Raw genomic sequence first — 20,598 nt, 5'->3', positions numbered from 1 at the left:
TCTATTTCTTGGTTTTGAAGCAAAAAGTAAGTGATCATATTATTAATAAAGAATGAAAAGGAAGGCACTGGTTTGGTAACATATAATAGCTATGGGATTATTTGTGTGAGTTTAATTAAACCTTTCTGTTCTGATCTACTTCTCATTTGACTATCAGAAACAGAAAAAAAGTGACATTAGATCATCTTAGTTGTCTAACTGCTAGGATATAAAACTATGGAGATGCCTAAAACTTAAAAACAAAAGTTAGCCAAGTTTTTCCTGAAACAAAAATGAAGTACTCAGAAAATACAAACATTTTATTAGCCTTCACCACAGTTACAAGAACTCAGGTCTTCCTTGTTTCATTAGTTTCCTATTGTTTCTGTAAACAATTACTATAAATTTAGTGGCTTAAAACAACACATTTATTCTCTTACAATTCTGGAGGTCAGAAATTCAAAATGAGTCTCACTGAGCTAAATAAAGTCAAGGTTTCCACAGAACTGGTTCCTTCTAGAGGTTCTGAGAACAGGATCCATCTATTTCCTTACCTTTTTCAGCTTCGAGGGGCCTCCTGAATTCCTTGGCTCATGACCTCTTTCTTATATCACTTCAACATCCTGCTACAGTCATCGCATCTCCTACTACTAACTCTCATCTCCTCCCTACTATAAGGACCCATTGTGATTGATTATATCAGACCCAACCAGCTAATGCAAAATAATCTCCCGATCTCAAGATTCTTAATTACAATACCCAATAATCAGTTTACAACTGCATATTTCCTATAATTGGTTGGTGCATGTGGAAAAACAACTGGCCAAAGAGTTCAAGAGTAACAAAGATTTGTGACTCAGCAATGAGGTGTGCAACTACGTTGCTATCAAGTCTATAAAAGTAATGAAACGAAGTATTATTGCACCTTCTGCTAGCTCATGCCTAAAGGCTTTTTCTATTTGATAAAAAAAAGTAACAGCAATAAAAGGCTACCCCATAGACCAATCACAGATAACCCAGGATCCAAACAATACTTTACTGCATTTCACATCCCATAAGGCCTAAGGACAAATGATTACATATTTTCAGCTTTATAAACATAATGGGAAAGAGTGAAGAATATATCCTCTCAGTATTTGCTGTACCTTCATCAGCTTGAAATATCTATAAAAACCTATTTAAAAATTATTGAGCCCTGGCTGGTTTGGCTCAGCGGTCAGAGCGTCAACCTGCGGTCCAGAGAGACCCGGGTTCAGTTCCCACTAAGGGCACATACCTTGGTTACAGTTTGTCCCCGGCCCTGGGTGGGTTGTGTGGGTGGCAGCCACTCGACATGTCCCTTTCACATCGATTTCTCTCTCTCTCTCTCTCTCTCTCTCTCTCTCTCTCTCTCTCTCTCCCCCTCTCTCTCCCTCCTACTCTATCTAAACAAAAAATGGAAAAATGTCCTCAAGTGAGGATAAAAATAAATAAATTAAATTAAATTAAAATTATTGAGACTTTTCCCATTCTAACTATTCTGATAGTACTATATTGAATGTGGGTGTTGGATAATAATAATAATACAGCTTATAAGTGGGTTGTGTTATCTAAATTTGTAAATAGTTTGTAAGAAACTTTATACACTATCAATCCATCTTCCCACAGGCTAGCTTCATAGCTGCAGTAGTATTAGGGCATGGCTTAAATTAAATCTGAATCCCCTTTCCCACCCTATGGCAACCTATCTGCTATCTAAAGAAGGGGGATGCTATTAAGATTTATTTAATTCTTGGATTTTAAGAGGCCCCTATCCTAATTCATATTTGCAAAATTATCTGAATTAGAGCAGGTAGTACTTTTATTCTTACCAATTCTTTAGGCCAGATAAACTAAAAACTCTCTTATCATAAAACATAGAGAAGTGCTGAATAAAAGTATAATAAATATCCTTTAAAATACATAACCAAGCCCGACTGGTGTGGCTCACAGGTTGAGCGTCAACCCATGTACTAAGAGGTTGCTGGTTCGATTCCTGGTCAGGGCACATGCCCAGGTTGTGGGCCTGATCCCCAGTGAGGGGCATGCAGGAGGTGGCCAATCGATGTTCTCTCTCGTTGATGTTTTTATCTCTCTCTCCCTCTCCATTCCTCTCTCTCTAATATCAATAAAGAAAATAAACAAATAAATAAAATACATGACCAAGCACACAAGAAAATAAGAAGGAAAAAAATGGGGGGGGCCTAAAAATGAATAGAGAACTGAAAACCAGAGCCCCAGGAAAAGGGAAATTCCTTGGTCTGGGTAATTTGCAGGCTTTGGTTTGAAAAATTCACCACGGTGAACTACATCAAAATTAAAAATATCTGTGCATCAAAGGACACAATCAGAGACTAAAAAGGCAACCACAGAACTGAAGAAAATATTTTCAAACCATTCTAATAAGGTGTTAATATCCAAAATATATAAAAAATTCCTACAACTCAATAAAAAAACAAAAAACAAACAACCCAACTAAAAAATGGTCAAAAGCCATGAACAAACATTTCTCCAAAGAAGGTACTCAAATAGCTAACAAGCACATGAAAAGATGCTGAACATCACTAATCATAAGGGAAATGCAAATCAAAATCACAATGAGATACCACCTCACACCCATTAAGAAAGCTACTATTAAAAAGAAAAACACAACAGAAAATAATGTGCATTGGTGAGGATGTGGGGAAGTTGGAACTCTATGTACTGTTGGTGGGGATATAAAATGGTGCAATCTTTATGGAAAACCATATGGCAGTTCCTCAAAAAATTTTAAAAAGAACTACCAAATGATCAAGCAATCTCACTTCCAAGTAGATATCCAAAAGAAATAGAAACTCCAACAGATATCGGCACACGCATTCTCATAGTAGCATTATTCACAATGGGCAATAGGTAGTAACAACCAAAGTGTCCATCAACAGATGGATGGCTAAATATAAAGTGGTATATACATACCACAGAATATTACTCAGCCTTAAAAAAGGAAGAAAATTGGCCCAGTCTGGTGCGGCTCAGTTGGTTGGACAGTGTCCTGTGCACCAAAGGGTTGCCAGTTCAATTCTTGGTCAGGGCACATGGGTTGTGGGCTCAATCCCCCAAGTGGGTGTTTCAGGAGGCAGTTGATCATTGTTTCATTTTCACATGGATGTTTCTCTCTCTCTCTCTGCCTCTCCCTTCCTCTCTCTCTAAAAAAAAAAAAATCAATAAAAACATATATATATATTTTAATGGTTAAGATGGTCCCTGGCCAGTATGGCTCAACAGTTAAACTGTCAGCCCACGGAATACGACTACAAACAATCAATGTGTCTCTCTCACATCGATGATTCTCTCTCTTTCCCTCCCTCCCATCCACACTCTCTAAAATCAATGGAAAAATATCCTTGGGTGAGGATTAACAAAAAAAAAAGTTTAAGATGGTAAATTCTATTTTATGTATATTTCACCACAATTTAAAAAAAAAAAAACATGACAGGGCTGGAGATAAAAATTTGAGCTATTAAAAAAGTAATGTTATAAATAAGATCCTCATATAATGCCAGAACTCTCTACATCCTTAATAAAGGAATGGATTATAAAGAATCCATCCGTACCAGAGGGATATGACAAGGAAACATACCATCAGCCTGGCCTCTATTCAAGTAATACAAGAAACACTCTTAAGCTGAGAAATACAGAAAATTGTGCTGAGACATGACAATCTCAGATAATCATAAAAAATCAAAATCAAACATCTCTGAAGACAAAACTTTCAATTTAGGCCACATAGAATTCCCACATACAAAACCCAGTGAAGATAAAAAGGCAATCTATGGAACTGAAGAATATATTTGCTTATTCAAAAAACAAAACACATTAGGAAATAATCCACCATGGATAATATTAGACACCTAACCCACAAACTTTGGATACTAGAAACCATCTTATGACTATAAAGCATATTAGTTTAAGATGAATAAAGACCAAAAGAAGAATTTGAAAATGTCTGAAGACAATAAAAACTATAGATATATTTGAACAAGAACCTAACAGAACCTCTAGAAATGAAAACTAGTAACTAAAATTTAAAATTCAAATTTAAGGTTCAAATAACACATTAGACATACTGAAGAAAGAATCAGTAAACTGGAAGTCAGATTAGAAAAATCACCATAATCCATCAAAGAAAGATAAAGAAAATTTTAAAAATAATAAAGAACGAAAAGGACCACCACCATACTGCTAATAGATGCTCCACAGAGAATATAAGAGTGATAATGGGAAAAAGCAACATTCAAAGAGATATTTGATTGAGAATTATCCAGAAGTTATAAAAGACATGAATTCAAACACGATAAATAAATATATGTATGTATGTATGTATACACATACACACACACTACTGTGAAGTAGAAGAAACACACACACACACACACACAAATATATATAGTAAAAGAAACTGGAAAGCACATAAAAGGATACTTACTAATCATTAGGGAAATGCAGATGAAAACCACAATAAGACATTACACTGATTAGAATGGCTATTATTGGGGGACCCCAGAAAATAAAGAGTGTTGGCAAGGATATGGAGAAATGAAAACCCTTGTGCATTGCCAGTGGTAATATATAATGGTGTGGAAAAGAATATGTTGTTTCCTCAAAAAATTAAAAGTTTGATCCTGCAGTTTCTAGGTATATATCCAAAAGAATTGAAAACAAGGACTCAAACAGATATTTGTACACTATTGTTCATAGTAGTATTATTCACAATAGCTAAAAAGTAGAAACAACATAAATATCCATCAATGGATGAACCTGAAGTAGTGGTATGTACACACAATGAAATATTATCAGTCTTAATAAGCCAACACTGATGAACCTTGAAAATATTATGCTAAGTGAAATAAGTCAGAGACCAAAGGTATCAAATGTTATATTATTCTACTTATATGAGGTACACAAAATAGTCAAATTCAAAGAGATAGAAAATAGAATAGTGGTTACTAGGGGCTGAGGTAAATTGGGATGCAACTGTTTAATTACTACAGAATTCTCATTTGGGATGATGAAAAAGTTTTGGAGCCCTGGCCGGTTTGGCTCAGCGGTTAGAGCGTCGGCCTGCGGTACACAGAGACCCGGGTTCGGTTCCCGCTAAAGGCACATACCTCGGTTGCAGTTTGTCCCCAGCCCTGGTTGGTCGTGTGGGTGGCAACCACTTGATGTGTCCCTTCACATCAATGTTTCTCTCTCTCTCTCTCTTCCTCTCTCTCCCTCCTGCTCTATCTGAACAAAAAATGGAAAAATGTCCTCAGGTGAGGAATAAAAAGATAAAATAAAATAAAAAAAGTTTTGGAGATGGTAGTGATGGTTGCAAAACAATGTGAACGTATTTAATGTCACAGAACTACTTAACAATGGTTAAGATGGCAAATTTTGTTATGTATATTTTACCACAATAAAAAAACACTAGAGAAAAAATACAGATCACTTAAAAAGATACAATAATTAGACTGATTTTAGATGTCTGAATAAAATAAAATTACATCACCAGAAAGCTGAGATAAAGTAACTATCAACTTAAAATTCTATGCCACTAACCTGTCATTAAAGGATAAGGGAAAGTGAAAACATTTTCACAAAAACATAAAATGAGAGAGTTCACTATAAATAAACCCAAGAGAAAGAACTAAAGAATGTACTTCAAAAGAAGAAAACTGAACCTAAAGGAAAAGAAATGGTGAAAAGATACTTACAAATCTAAACCAGAATTATATAAAAAACAGTAATAATGATGACAAAAAGTTTGGAGGAATAAAAAGTAGAATTTAAAACTGGATAAAAAAAAACACAACAACATTTTGTATAATAGAGGAATGACAGCAGTAAAATGTCCTGAAAGGAAAAGATACTGATTAACTTTAGACTTTAGGTCAGAAATGCATGTTAAAATTATAAGGGTAAATATTAATAAAGTATACAAAGAACAGACAATTTTTAAACCCATAGAGGAGAAAAATGGGCATAAAGAATACATTTTCAGGAAGAAAATGCAAAAGAAAAAACAGAAGACGTAGGATAATTCTAGAAGGTACAAATGATAAAAATAAATGCAAATGGAGACAACTTCTAGAATGCCAATTTTTTTATTATTATTATTTTATTATTTTATTTTTATTGTTGGTATGTGCCCCTAGCAGGAACCGAACCCGGGACTCTCTGGTCCACAGGCTGATGCTCCAATCGCTGAGCCAAACTGGCAGGGCTAGAATGCCAATTTGAGGAGTTCTATGGACCATCTATCTACCCAGCACAACAACTATAACAAAATATATATATTTAAAAAACTGACCATTTAGGGGTTCTGGAAATTGTCCTAAAGATATGTAGCAAATAAAGAAATGTTTATTCAAGAAAATCTATTAAATCTCTATAAAAACAGCAAGTCTGTGGCATTTGAACCACAACTTGCTCCCTCCTCCATCCTTCCTTGAGTTCACCAAGATGGGGGTTCTGGAAATTGTCCTAAAGATATGTAGCAAATAAAGAAATGTTTATTCAAGAAAATCTATTAAATCTCTATAAAAACAGCAAGTCTGTGGCATTTGAACCACAACTTGCTCCCTCCTCCATCCTTCCTTGAGTTCACCAAGATGGAAGTTCCTCCACTCTGGCTGAGGGCAAGCAAACTGTGGGGATTTTGCCTGGCTGGTGTGGCTCAGTGGTTGAGCATCGACCCATGCACCAAGAGGTCGTCGGTTCAATTCTCAGTCAGGGTAAATGCCCAGATTGTGGGCCCGATCTTCAGTAGGGGGCATGGAGTCGATGTTCTCTCTCATCAATGTTTCTGTCTCTCTCCCCCTCTCCCTTCCTCTCTCAAAAATCAATAAAGAAAAAAAAAACTTTAAAAGAATGTAGGTGTTTCTTGCTCCCCAACTCCCAATTGAGAACTCTGATATCTTTCCAGGTGAGGCAGTCCACCTACATTTCTCATGTCTGTGTTACAAAAGCTCTATAACAGACCAGAGCAGCTAAGAGGTCTTACTATCCAGTACCCACTCACTGGGCACTAGGCACTAAGTTCTACCATAGCAGGCAGGCCAAAAATACTGGGATCTAAATTGCTCTTGCCCCAGCTTGCTCACAGGGTGAAGTTTCCACAACAGAATACCAAGTAGGAGTGTCATTCCAAGAGAAGGTGTCACTGTTTCCTTACTCCCATCTCCAGGTCAGTGGCAGAGGGTTAGCCCAGGAGTCGAGACAGACCATAAGAAGAGAGAGCTCTGAAGCTCTCCTCAGGGGAACACAGGGTAAGGAAGTTCAAGCCTGAAGGCACTATAGAAAATAGAGATTTTGGTAGTAGGCAATGAAGAGATGGGTAGCTCTGTGAGAGTAACAAGCTAAACCATAGCTAAAATTTTACCAGAAAACTAGGAAAAGAGACAGCTAAGAAAGAGTCCTTCTGGGTTCAGAACAAACCTCAAACGCTGACCTCAAAACACTCCTGCAATGAAGCCCAAATTTAATTGTATCAGGGTGCAAAAGAATATATGCCACATGCATTTACTGATAACAGAGCAATCGGCTGGCCATTAGTGCGGGCTAAAAGCTGGGTGTGATATCTATAGAGGCAGGCAGCTTAACAGAGAGAACAGGAGAGACAGCCAAAGAGAGGCCTGCTAAAATCACCACTATCCTAGGATGATTCCATGCATGGCAAAGACTGGCACCTCTGAGGAACAACAGAAGAGGCTACATATTGCAGAGGAAATACACTTCACCAAAATGGTCCAGCCAGTGAGTATAAAATAAAAATTAAGCATTGTCATGAATAAGACAGTCAGAGAAAGACAAACACCATATGATTTCACTTATATGTGGACTCTAAAGAACAAAACAAACAAACAAAATTGAAACAGATTCATAGACACAACGAGCAGATTGTTGGGATGGGGGTTGGGAGACTGGGTAAAAGAGGTGAAGGGATTAAGAAGTACAAATTGGCAATTACAAAATAGTCACAAGGATGTAAAGTTCAGCATTGGCAATATTGTGGTAACTATGTATGGTGTCAGGTGAGTACTGAAAATATCAAGGGGAACACACTGTAAAGTATATGACTGTGTAACCACTATGCTGTAACCTGAAATTATACAAAATAATATTAAAAGTTAACTGTAATTGAAAAACATAAAAGCATTATGTCATAGTTTAATTATATTTTTTCTAACGCTACATAAAATGATGGTGTCTTACAACTGATGGAAGCTTAGAGGCAATTAAATATAGTATATTAGCAACAAAAATCAATGTGAGTGGACTACACTCATCATTTAAGAGGCTGAAATTTTTACCTTGCTAATTTTGCCATCTCTCAGTTTGCTGGGATTGGTGCAAGGCAATGAAATTACAAGCACATGCTGCTTGAAATGAGAGGGAGCTTTGCAAAGTAGCAAATGCTCCAGTTCTCTGGACACAGTCCCATTTATTTGCAGATTGGTACCCCCAGGTTACAAGTGTTTTTAAGTAAATTATTTCCTTGAGATGGCATTACTGCAAACACCCTAGCCTTGTCTCTTGCTTTTCACTTGAAGCCAAAAAATAACAAACCCTTATTCACATGCAAATAAAGTGCCAAACACACCTGGGCAGGCCAGGTCTCCCTCACCCCCCAGGATGCATTAACACAAGGTTGAGCATGCTTAACACAAAGTTAAAAAACTTCCATCTTCCAACCCCCCAACCCCACAAATTTAGTATCTCTGTAATACAGAGTTCAAGATTGACTTACCTAACTCTAGTTTACTGGAATTCTAATAAGAATACTAAATCCTAAATTTATTGAAATTATACAAAGATTTTTAAATCAGAAAATTATCAAATCCTTTGTAAAGAAGTTCTTCAGAATCTTATTATTAGTGACCATGAAGCAGATTTTTTAAAAAGACATGCCTATCCTACAACCTGGACAAGGAGGTTAATTATTAAAATACCAAAATGGCTTCATAGTCAAGTAGTTTCACCTAATCAAGATTCCAGGATTCCAGAGTTAGGATTTGTGAAAGATTACGTATAAGGTAATTTTATTTTGTGCAGAAATAAACATAATTTCAAAAAAAAAAAATTTTTGTTTTTTGCTTTTCTTCTCTAATTTAAAAATTGACTACTCTTTATTTCCCAGTCCTCTATTTTTCCCCTTGGAAACTTTCTATTCTAACATAGCTATTTTCAATCAGTGTGCTGTAAGAATTTTTAAAACATGCAATACCTGACTATTTAGTCAGGGGCACTGACCTCTTTTATACTAAAACCCACGGACAGTCAAATTTAAAAAATGACAAAGCCGCCCTGGCCAGTTTGGCTCAGCGGTTGGAGCGTTGGCCTGCAGTCCAGAGAGACCCGGGTTCGGTTCCCGCTAAGGGCATGTACCTCAGTTGCAGTTTGTCCCCGGCCCTGGTTGGGTCGTGTGGGTGGCAGCCACTTGATGTGTCCCTTTCACATCGATGTTTCTCTCTCTCTCTCTCTCCCTCCCACTCTATCTGAACAAAAAATAGAAAAATGTCCTCGGGTGAGGATTAAAAAAAAAAAATGACAAAGCCAACACAACAACAGTCATTGGTGTGAATGAATCAAAATCATACCTATTCTTTTGGTCAGATTGGCAAAAACAAAAAAAAAAACAAAAAAAAACATTTTTTGGTGTGCCACAGAATTTTAGTAATTAGTTTGTGTATCATGAGATGAAAAAGGTTGAAAATTGCTGCTCTAATAGATAGTGTTAAACAAAAAACTGAACTCTGATGGCTGAAAGACTTTTAAAAGAAAGGGTTTATTGGGCCATACAGGACCAGTCTAAACCACCACCAGCAGCACTAAGTGGAAAAGGCAACATGCATACTGTCCTGGAATTAACAGGTGTTTTTATACAGTAGAAGGAAAGATGTAAGTTGTTTTGAAAGAATTTACAATGACCACAGATAAGGGGGGCGGGATAAGGTGAAGCAGGGCTAGTTCTGGGATAGGTGCAGAGTCCATAAGAAAGAAGTGTTTGCTCTTTTGGATTGGTTGTGGGCAATAGTCCTGAAAGTTATACACATGCAGGGAGTGATGGTCCATCTAGTGGTTGGCTAGTAGATGCCTGGACATTGACCCAAAGCTCTAACATACATTTAGGAATGTGAGCACTCTTTTGTCAGCTGGCACCCAGCTATTAACATGCTAACGGTTCTGTCCCCTTTTCTCTTTCAGCCAGCTGTAATTTCATTTAGAATATCTCAGAATTCTTTTTTTTTTGGTCATTAGTACAAGTCACTTTAAGAATCTTGACATTTTCTATGTTCCCTTAGAGGTGTTTTTTTTTTAAAGTTGATCTGATCATCCAATAGGTGCTTAAATTAAAAGTCAAGGGCCTAACAAGATGACGAAACAATCAGTACAATCTCTCCTCCAAAAATTAAACAGGCTTGTCAATTCATACATTCATTTTAATTGCTAAAACAACTCTAAATATTTAGTTTTGTTTCACCTATAAAAAAAACTAAACTTCAAAACCTTAAGTGATTTAGTAAAAGTCATTTAATAAATAAATAAATAAATAAATAAATAAATAAATAAATAAATGAATGAATGGCAGGCTCAGCACTCAAACCAAATCCTAACCCCTTATTTTTCAGCCTTTATTCACCCTTTATAAATTCATCAGAACCTAATATGACAGAGGGTAAAAAAGAACTGAAATGAACTGATTTTATACTAAAACCCACAGATATAGTCAAATCAAAATAGATATTCTTTTACCTCATGAGACTTCAAACGAGCTCCCTTTTCAACAAGCAAGAATTCACATGGTCCTATATAATCTCTGAGCTTCTATATGTCTTGAGTTTTCTAATCTGTAAATTGCAAGTAATATCTTCCCTAGGAAACCTCAGAGCTGAGAAGACCATTACAGACAAAAGAAGGAAAATTGTATTTATTCATAAGCCCCTTAAGTCCTAAAGCAAAGTAATCTATTAAAATAATAAAAAGATATAAAATAAGTCTAATTTGAAATAAATAATACTTTTTACATACAGAATCTGTAATGACAGAAAGCTGGTCAAGGGTAGCAGAGGTAGAAGGAATAGAGTAGAGGCAAAGGGATACAAGAGCACTTTTGGAGTGATAAAAATATTCTATCTATGTGATTGTGGTGGCGGTCACATGGACATATACACTTGTCAAACTCATTAACTGTGCATTTAAAATAGGTTTAGTTCATTGTATAGTAAATTATACCTAAACAAAGTTTATTTTAAAAGGAACAAAAGACAGAATCAAGGCCAGACCCTATAGAAAAGTTCCCCCAATAAGAACAATCTCTTTTGAGAAAGAAAGAAAAAGGGAAAGGGGCTATGTAAAAGGTATTTTGAATTTTCTAACTTCTCTTAATTTTATTCCAGTATATAAACTGCAAAAAATAAAAAATAGCCCTGGCCGGTTTTGCACAGTGGTTAGTGTCCCACGGACTGGAGAGTCCTGGGTTTGTTTCCAGCAGGTTTGTCCCCGGCCCCAGTTGGGGTCCTGTGGGTGGCGACCACTCGATGTGTCTCTCTCACATCGATGTCTTTCTCTCTCTCTCTTCCTCCCTCTCTCACTCCTGCTCTATCTGAAGATAAATGCAAAAATGTCCTCGGGTGAGGATAAAAAAAAAAAATAGTCTGGATTGTTTTTCTTTTGAAAAGTTTTAGAGCTCCTATAACTCACTAGTGAAAAAAAGTATTCCTTATTCTTGATGAAATTATTTGCCTTTAATATCTGCAATAGAAAGCCCTACAGGTTATTAAAATAATAATCTTTGAAACATAAGACATGTCCCAGGAAATAATAGCTTTCCAGAAGGAGCCGGCATAAAGCAAATAAAGGGCTAACAAATTTTTCCCTCCCTCCTACTCGCAACTCTTTCTCTTCATCTCTCATTTCTAATGAAACCATTTGAAGACTCAGCAACATTTTATGAACAAAACTGTCTTCATACATTTCAAAATGATCAGATAGTCAAATTAACTATACTATGTTATCAACAACTAAATTCTCATAGACTGAGTTTACTAGACAAAGCACAATATCTTCATTAAGACCTTTGTTCTCTATGCCCTAATGTTTAATTCTTCCCTTCCTGGAGGCATATATCACATCAATATGTCTCGTTTTTATCCCATTCTACAATTTGCAGTCATTAATGAATCTATATAGTGGCTACTAAACAAGGAATTTACAGTGAACTTGTGCTATGTAAAAATTTAGACCATCCCCTAATAAACCCCATTTTCTTCATATGGCAAAAAAAATAATATAAATTAACTTAGAACTTCATGGTGTGGGGGTTTAGAAAGAGCTACCCCAAGATGTGCCTCAGTGATATGTAGATTATTTTGAGCTAAAAAGCAATTGAGACTCTGTAGGCACAAGAGAAACTTCATCACTCACCCCACCCCCCTCCGTCAGCCCTAACTATCAAGAGGAATTTTAATTAAGGACCTTGCCCATAATAAGAAATTATTAGAGATAACTCTTTTTGACATATGTATAGGGCAAGGCAAACTTCTATTTACTAAACATCTGCTTTTCCTAACATCCTGCAATGACCCTTTGAATCCCCTAAGGGACTGTACAACAGAATGTCATATATACAGCCCTTTTCCCTTTCTATCTTAGAACTTCTCATGTATGTAGGGTCTCTAACTGTCATCTATGTGGGGTTCCAATACTCATGTATGTAATTAAATCTGGTCATTTTCTCTTGCTAATCTGTCTCATGTTTATTTATTGGATCAGCCAAAAAAACCTTGAGGGTAGATGAAAGTTTCTGTCCTTCCCCACAATGGCAATTATATTTCATAGTTACTCTAAGTAGACTGTGCCCCATTTTTCAATTAAAAATATAACCCCAAATCTGTTTAGGAGAATGCAACCATTTAAATTTAAATTATAATTATTCCCTACTCCATACTTTTCCTACTGAAAAGTATAATCACTGCTTAAACTTTTCAAATTAAGAACTCTTAGTCCAGCTAGTGAACAGAAAATATATGGGCACATATTACACTACCTTTCATCTATCAAACTGTACAAACTCATCTTTCAAAATAACTGAAATCCCTAGCTATGCAATATATTAAATTGCTGCATAACTACAAGGAAAGTATAGCATGTCTACATGTAAATTTCACTCCTAATCAGCAACCATCTCCCTGAATTTTTTTGATATCTTGAAGTAATATCTTTCTCCTGTGGCCAACCTGTTCATTAAACTGAATAATGGACTATTTGGCAAGCCAGAAACTGGCTCTGTCACCACAGCATACCAAAGGAAGGGAAAGTAAACTGGAATGGACTTCTACAATGGTCTGACTGCTTAAATCATTTAGTGATAGTGAAAACTACAGGGCAGGGAAAGGCAAATATGTGGCCAGTCAACATTATGTAAATGTGCAAAGGATGCCAAAGGGGGGAAAAAAAGCTTGCTCTTTTTTTTGTTGTTGTTCAGATAGAATGGGAGGGAGGGAGGGAGAAAGGGAGGGAGAGAGAGAAACATCGATGTGAGAGAGACACATCAAGTGGTCACCACCCACACAACCCCAACCCGGGCCGGGGCAAACTGCAACCAAGGTACGTGCCCTTAGCGGGAACCGAACCTGGGTCTCTCTGGACCGCAGGCCAATGCTCCAACCACTGAACCAAACCAGCCAGGGCAAGCCTGCTCTTAATAATAGAAAAAAATCTAACAGTTCAACCTAAACTGTTTTGCTTACTCACTGATAGTAAATGGCTACTTTCAGAGAAGAAAATTAAGAATGTGGGTTAATTCTCTACAAAGTTCTGCTTTCTTTCTGTATACAAGTGTGCGTAGAGAGATAGTATTATTACCTTACATCTCTCAAAACTTACTTTTCTGTATTCTTCTATGTCAGATGGTACTACCCAATCTGCTAGGCCAAAAATTTAATAAACTAAATGATATATAAAGATGCCTGAACAAAAGTAACAGCCTTTTCATTGTCTTTTAACCTCCAGTCTTATTCTCCCTCTGGACAGCTGAGAAGGATCTATCTCAAGTGAAATCTGATGATGTTATACCCAGTTTCAAATCCTTCAATGTCATGTCACTGCCTACAGGATAAATCCAAGCTCTGAAAAACTGTATGAAAAGTCCCACCATAATCAAACCATTCTCTCCATTCTTATCTCTCCTGGTTCCACCATTTCATGCACAGCTTGAACTAACTGTTGTTCCTTAAATAATAAATACAAATAAACTGGGCTATTTCACACTTCCATATATGCTCACATAACTCCCCTTAGCTCCCATACTTTTCCCCAATTCGTCATGATACCCACCCAGCAGCCACCTCTCTAAATTCCTCCTTCATTTAATTCAAGATTCAGAGGATCTCCCAGAAGTTTTTCCTATACCCTTAAACCAGGTTATTTTTCCACAGTTCCTTGTTGTGGTAGCATATAATGACCCTCAAATTGTCCACACTTTAATCCTCCAAAATCTGTGAATCTGTTACCTTACATGGCAAAAGTTACCTTATAAACATTATTAAAAACTTTGAGATGAGGTTTAAATCATCATCTAGGATTATCCTGATAGGTCCCATCTAATCACATGAGTCCTTAAAATCAGTGTCAGAACTGGACCTACTGCTGTAGGCTTTGATGATGGAGGAAGGGATTATGAGCCAAGGAATATGAATGGCTTCTAAAAACTAGAAAAGGCAAGGAAAAGAATTCTCCTGTAATGTGTCCAGGAAGAAACAGCTCTACTGATACCCTGATTTTGGCCCATTGAGATGCATGTCAGATTTCTGACCTATAGAACTGAAAGATAATAAATGTGTCCGATGGCCTGGGGACTGGCGCCAGGCAAAGTGCTCGACCATTGTCTCCTTGCTCAGCCTTGTCTCCCACCCTGAACGGCCTGCCTCGAGCCTGTAGATTAACTCCCACCTTGCTCTTATCGATTCACATTCCAGAGGCTCCATGCATGGCCCCCGCAGGGCCAAACCCTAAGGGACAAATTCCAGATACAACAGGCAGATATAAAAGACACGAGCCCCTACATTGAGCACGGCTTCTAGGACTCGACCCCCGGAGTCTGTGAACCCGCCCGGAGTGTACCCAATAAAGCCTGATCCCTGTTTATTCGGCTGATTGGCTCTCCAGTCTCTTCTCTGTTTTATTCGGCGGCGCCTCCGATTCCTTACAAAATGTATGTTATTTTAAGCAACTAAGCTTGTGGTAATTTGTTATAGCAGCAATAAAAAATTAATACACTTGTGGACAGTTTTATGATGCTATACTATTACTGTCTGTGTCAGTTCGAGGGTGGGAACTCTCTATTTACTTAAAATTGTATTCCCTGTACCTAGCATAACTCCTGTCTACAGAGATGCTCAATAGTATTTTAGAACTGATATATGTTCATAACTTAATTCCAAAGATCCTATTACTACAATCAAAACATTTTTCTTCAATCCAGAATCTTAACTGGCAATATGAATTGCTTTCAATCCTCATTAGTCATTTTAGTCACAGAGATCTATTAATACTAGTTTACTACTTCTGACTTTTATTAACAGGACAAATAGTCACTATGACCCAGTCTTCCTGTGGAACTTGCATGTAGGTAGCCTTTTTTTAAATCCATGTTCCTCTTTCATATCAGATATCACATTTTTAAATCATATATATTGTCATTAGAAACATATTTTTAGTTCTATCAATTATAAGATCCACTTTTCAATTTTATCCACAGTGCTTTAACTTAGATCTCCTGAGTATCTGATAAAATTACTACTTGAGGTTTATCTCTTGAATCAAGGATTTAAAAATATTCAGAAGGTACCAAAGTGCCATTTCATAACCCTCTAAAATTTACATTGTTTTTCCCTCTTCCGAGGCATGGTCAATACTATAGTTCACAATGGTATCTATCAACTAACATTTTGGGGGCATAATATGTGCCCATTTTTATGGTAATTAAGTGTTTTGCAAGCATTAATCTTTACAATGACCTTACAAAGGTGATTCTATATATTACCCCCATTGGGGTTGGGGTGGGAGGACTCAGAGGGATTAAGTATCTTTCTAAAGATTGATTACACAGCTCAAATCCAAAGTCAATTAAATAGTAAAAAGAAGTATATTTCTTATACCAACATTTTTATACCTTATTCTACTAATAAAAAGTGAAATTTGGGAAAAGTCAACCTTCACATTTGACAAAGAGTTTTCAGAGTGACAGGTACCATTGAAGACAGGGCAGTGGCTATCATAAATACCAAAAGTACTATGTGACAAGGTGAGAAAAGGTACTCTGGCCATAAGATAACTGTTTTCTTTGTACCTTAAAATCTATTTTCTAAGGTGAAGATAGGTCTACAAATCATATATCAGCTTTGTGCCTCTTTCTTATCAATTGTTACTTTCATTTTTTGAGAGATGAAAAGTAGAAAGATTCTAAATTTCAGGCTCATTTTTTGGCTTAAGCTTCATCTCATATACAACTCAAACCTCTCATTCAACATCCTCTGATGGCTCTATTACTAATGGTTAGCATTTATATAAACTTCAAAATGGACTGCAAAACATTAGCAATATTGACCTTCACTTCACCAATGAGCTCTGCAACCTCAAGTCACTTCACTAACTCTCTGGTCCTTGGTTCTTTCACCCATAAAATGAGAAACCTGGATTAGATGAAGTCTAAAAATCTTTTCCTAATTATAAGATCCTAGGACCCCATTAACCTTTGCACTCTGCCTGGCATTCTACTGAGCTCAGAACAACTAGTAGAAACATAGAAGAAATTAGGGCATAATTTAAAAGCTTCAGAGGTACTATGTTTGAATCTCAGCCCTATCACTTACTAACTATATGACCTTGGCAAGTTTTAGTTGCCTTGATTTAAAATAAGGACAAAAATATCAACAGTTCTTTTCAGGATTAAAACATTAAATACAGTTTAAAAATGCATCTAAAATAATGTCTGGCTCTGAGTAAGTACTCACTAAATATTCCTTTCTGTTAAAGTGTGACTTTAAAGTATTATAAACAGGTTTTTCATGGAGCCATTTTTTGACACAAGATCTGAATGTTTTGTAGAATTTAAAAATAATGTATTATAAAGAGTGTCTTGGGCTAACTTGGGCTGCCATAACAAGATACCACAAACTGGATGGCTCAAACAATAGAAATTTATTTTCTCACACCTCTGGAGGCTGGAAGTTTCAAGTGAAGGTAAAGCAAGGTTGGTTTCTAGTGAAAGGGTGCTCTCTCTCTGGCTTGTAGACAGCCCCCTCTGGTTGTGAGCTCTGGTGTTTCTTCCTTTTCTTCTAAGGGCACCAGCCCTGTTGGATTAGGGCCCCACTTACATGACCTCTTTTAATCTTTATCACCTCTCCATAGGCCCTACCTCCAAATATAGTCACAATGGAGGTTAGCACTTCAATATGAGTTTGGGAGGATGGAGTACACAAACATTTAATCTATAACAGATATTACTTTAACTTTGTACTTAGAATTTTTTGTTTAAAAAATTTTTTTTTCTTTCTTCATTTTAGAGAGAGAGGAAGGGAGAGGAAGAGAGAGAGAGAGAGAGAAACATCAGTGAAAGAGAACATTGATTGGCCACCTCCTTCATGCCCCCCACTGGGGATTTGGCCCACAACATGGGCATAGAATTTTTTATTTTAAATAAAATTTCACAGAAATTCAAATCTCATGCCAAGTTTCTAAAATAAATAGAATTGCTTGAGGAACAGACATGGAGAGGTTAAGCAACATAACCTTAATGACACAACTGAATAGACACAGTTACAAATAGAATTTGGTCCTTTTAGCTTGAAGCTCATTCCATTATATTTTTCAAACTTCTATTTCTAAATGTATTTTCACTGTCCTCTCAGACATCACTTCTTTTTTGTTGTGGTTAATCCTCACCTGAGGATATTTTTCCATTTTTAGGTAGAATGTAAGGGAGGGAGGGAGAGAGACAGAGATTGAGAGAGAAAGAGGAGAAAAAGAGGGGGGGAGAGGGAGAAAGGAACATCTATGTGAGAGAGACACATCAATTGGTCATCTCCTGTACACATTCCAACAGGAGCTGGGGATGGAACCTGCAACCTAGGCATGTGGCCTTGACTGAGAATCAAACCTGCTACCCTTTGGTGCACAGGCCAACACTCTACCCACTGAGAACACTGTTCAGGGCACACATTACTTCTTAAATCTGCCTAAAAATTATTTTCATTAGAAATTTAAATAATATTAAAGGGAAGACTTTTTTTTTTAAATCAAAATAGTACAAGAAAATGTTTTGAATTCAGTAAAATCAATGATTTTGTAGAATGTCAAAGAAAAAAAGGATCCATTAGCAAAGAGAAAGACAAGAAAAATGTTTTCAGAATATGCTGGAGAGTAAGTTTTAGGACTAAAGTAAAAGTGGAGCTTTATGGACAAATGAGAGAACGAAAAGAGGAGCTGGGGGAGAAGGAAAGAAAGAGAGAAGGAAGGGAGGGAGGGAGGCAGGCAGGCAGGCAGGCAGGCAGGTGGAAGGGGCAGACTTTTTTTTTTTAACTGACAAGTTCTCAAAGCCAAAAAAATAGATCAAACAGAGCTATGAAAACTAAGGTTTAGGACTGAAAATGGCAGCGGAGTGAATGGAAGCTACACAGACCATCTCCCAGGACCAAACTGAAATTACAACAAAAATAAAGACAAATTGTCAGGAAAAGGCAACTGAAAAGCAGCTTGGAGGACCACATAACCAGGGACACTGACTCAATCCTGGTAGGCTTGCAAAGACGCAAGAGGAGGCTGGGGGCCCAAAGTCCGCAGCGGCCTTGGCTGGGAGCTGCGGTGGCCTTGGCTGGGAGCTGCAGCGGCCTCGGCTGGGACCTGCAGCGGCCTCGGCTGGGACCTACGATCTCGGCTGGAAGCTGTGCCCTCAGCTGGGAGCTCCACTGGCCTCGGTTGGTACCTGTGACCTCAGCTGGGAGCTGCGCCCTCGAATAGGAGCTACGCCCTCGGCTGGAAGCTGCTGCAGACTCGGATGGGAGCTATGGCCTTAGCTGGGAGCGGCACCCTTAGCTGGGAGTGGCACCCTCGAGTTATAGTCCTAAGTGACTCCACAGCACAAAACCGGGACAGAGGCTAAAGTAGCAGCAGCCACTCACCTTGGGCTCCGGCAGAGGGAGGGCAGACTGAACTGGAACTCTGTGGGAACACTCAGGATTTGGGGGGGCCTGAGAGATTTTGCTGAGTTGCAGCCACGCACGACTGTGGTCATCTTACTCATTCCCAGGGCCCTGGGGAGAGGCAGCAGCCCTTCCCTCGAAGATTCAACCCACCCGGTGGCCATTGAAATGCTAATTGAGGCCCATTACCAACCAGCATCTGCCCCACCTTCGGGTAATCCTCTTACACTGAGCACCAGAGGGAGTTTTTCATTCAACTCAGAAACCAAGATTCTTCAGGTGACCGCTATTAATAGCCTCCAGGCAAAAAAAAGCTAGAGGATAACTACCATTCCCTGGGCTAGGAACTCTAACCAGGAAAGTAAGACTTGGCAGTGGTGTTTAATTGGGTCCTCCCTGCCTCATCCAAACCCAGGAGAGGGAGCCACAAACAGCAGAACACCAACACCCACAGGGAAAATTTGGCAGGCTCCAAAGACTACTGTGATAGCCAAAATGGTAAAACACAGAAACAAAAGCCAAATGAAAGAACAAGAGACCTCTACCGAAGATGAGATAAATGAGGTGCAGTTACGCAAGTTAACAGAACTAGAATTCAGACCCATGATGTTGAGGAAGCTCAACAGCATGTGTAAGGACATGAGCACCATGAGTAAACACATAGAAATGTTGAAAATCAAACAGTGGGAAATTAAAAACCACCAAGAAGAAATGACGAATGACACATCAGAAAAGAAAAACACATTGGAAGGTCTAAATAGCAAAGTAGAGGAAGCTGAGGACTGGATCAGTGAATTAGAAGATAAGGTAGAAAAAAATTAACCAATCAGGAAACCAAAAGGAAAACATGATTAAAAAACTGGAAGACAGCTTAAGAGAACTGTAGGACAACTGGAAACGTAATAACATTTGCATCATAGGAGTCCCCGAAGAAGAAGAATATAGGCAAAGGGATAGAGAATATATTTGAAGAAATGGTGAGAGAAAACTTCCCTAATTTGGTGAAGGAGAAGGCATTCAATTTCAAGAAGCACAGAGAGCCCCCAAGTAAGAAGAATCCTAACAGGCCCACACCAAGATACATAGTAATGAAAGTGCCAAAAATTAAACACAAAGAGAGAATCCTAAAAGCACCAAGAGATAAGAAACAGGTTGCCTACAAAGGAACCCCCATAAGGCTCTCAGCTGACTTCTCACAAGAAAAACTACAGGCCAGAAGGGAATGGCATGAGGTAATCAAGATCATGAAAAACAATGATTTGAATCCAAGACTACTCTACCCAGCAAGGCTATCATTCAAAATAGAAGGTCAAATAAAGAGCTTCCCAGCCAAAAAAAAAAAAAAAAAAAAAAAAAAAAAAGGCTAAGGGAATACATT

The 20,598-nt window shown here is 37.7% G+C and overlaps 1 protein-coding gene across 7 annotated transcripts in view; it reads right to left on the bottom strand.

Moving 5' to 3' along the window:
* MCU (mitochondrial calcium uniporter) overlaps positions 1-20,598 on the bottom strand; it is a 275,222-nt gene that overhangs the window by 175,685 nt on the left and 78,939 nt on the right. The window contains exon 8 of one of the 7 annotated variants that reach the window (XR_004959984.1): positions 10,889-10,909. The exons of the other annotated variants lie outside the window; for them this stretch is intronic. The gene's annotated coding sequence lies outside the window, so the exon portion shown is untranslated. Of the gene's footprint in view, positions 1-10,888; positions 10,910-20,598 lie in introns of those variants that run through there. 7 annotated transcript variants of the gene reach the window in all.

This window comes from Molossus molossus, unplaced genomic scaffold, assembly GCF_014108415.1.
Source record: "Molossus molossus isolate mMolMol1 unplaced genomic scaffold, mMolMol1.p scaffold_m16_p_17, whole genome shotgun sequence".
Taxonomy (NCBI): Eukaryota; Metazoa; Chordata; class Mammalia; order Chiroptera; family Molossidae; genus Molossus; species Molossus molossus.
Note: the sequence above shows the minus strand (reverse complement) of the source record. Positions and strands in the feature narration are given on the sequence as shown.